The sequence below is a fragment of the Euprymna scolopes genome, chromosome 8 (assembly GCF_053919585.1).
Source record: "Euprymna scolopes isolate OS-2025 chromosome 8, ASM5391958v1, whole genome shotgun sequence".
Taxonomy (NCBI): Eukaryota; Metazoa; Mollusca; class Cephalopoda; order Sepiida; family Sepiolidae; genus Euprymna; species Euprymna scolopes.
The window spans coordinates 99,117,433-99,118,893 of NC_136489.1; the positions used below are offsets into that span (position 1 = coordinate 99,117,433).

Here is a 1,461-nt window from a genome sequence, read left to right on the forward strand (position 1 = left end):
AATGTAAATCATATTTTATCCAATTACTGAATGAAATATTAAACAGAATTTGGTTATTATACACCGTTTCAATTTATATATGATCGGTCTTATCAATATCCTCAAATAATATGAAACATGTTCACTAGATACATCATCTCATCTCCAAGTACTACCGAAATATAATATCAGTTTGGTTAAAAAATAATGTCATTTTTGACGTTCAAATTCAAAAGATCATAACTCATTTCATAATAAACTTAATTAATCGATATAAAGACCATTAGAATTTACACGCTTTTGCCAACTAGAAACACGTTTATTCATCCCATTAATTTAGAAATCTGGAATTCTGGTAGCGATGAAGTTATTGAAGGCCGATTCGGCATGATCTCGGCTGTTGAAGCATTTTCTTCGCGGGCAGTTATCGAGATGGTTTAAAAAATGATAGTCGGTGGGCGAGAAGTTCGGTGAATGTGGCGGATGAGGCAGAGTATCGTAGCCCAATTCGTTCAGCTTTTGCGGGGTCAGCTGAGCAACATGCGGGCGAGCATTGTCATGGAGGAGAATTGGTTCCGTCATATTGACCAATATCGGGCACATACGCTGGCGTATCTGGTGCATTTCGTAAATTTGTCGGTAGTACTTCTCCGCCATAATCGATTCGTTCAGATTTAAGATGCTGTGATGGATGAGACTGGTCGCAGACCACCAAACAATTACCATATCCTTTTTGTCGTGCAATTTCGACTCTAGGAAGTGTTGTTGATCTTCTCCAGCATCCAACCACTGTTCTGAACGTTGCCGGATCTATAAAGGATCCACTTCTTACCACACGTCACAATCCACTCGGGAAATGGGTCGTTTTTGTTGCGCAGAAGGAACGTAGAAGACACCTTAAAACGACGATTTTTTTTTATTATCCTTCAATTCATGCCGCAATCATTTATCATACTTTTGACTTCCCTATTTGATTTAATTGGCGAACGAGTGTTGAGTAGTCGACCTTGAGTTCAACAGCAAGTTCTCGTGTGGTTTTGCGAGGATCGGCTTCAATTAAGGTTTTCAAATGTGCGTTATCAACCACAATCACCCGGCCACGACCGTCTTCATCTTCGAGGCTCTCCTCACCATTGCGGACATTCTTGCACCACCGTTGTACCACACGTTCGTTAGATGATCCTGAACCAAACGCATCATCATATCACGAGCTGTCATCGCAACGTTTCAGCCTCGTTTGAACTGGAACAAGAAAATCGTGCGGATTTAAATTTCGTTCATGCTGTCAAAAAGCCTGCAAAAACAATAATGAAAAGTTTGAGAATTTTAACGAGTAACACAATTCGATAGAGCAAAGAACACGCTTCAAAATTATATATATATATATATATATATATATATATACATACATATATATATATATATATATATATATATATATATATATATATATATATAAGTGAACGTGTCTGTGTGTGTGTG

General features: G+C 37.9%; 1 pseudogene; it reads right to left on the reverse strand.

Moving 5' to 3' along the window:
• Nucleotides 1-315: 315 nt before the first annotated feature.
• On the reverse strand, nt 316-705 carry LOC145283922 (histone-lysine N-methyltransferase SETMAR pseudogene; annotated as a pseudogene).
• Between the last annotated feature and the right edge of the window lie 756 nt (nt 706-1,461).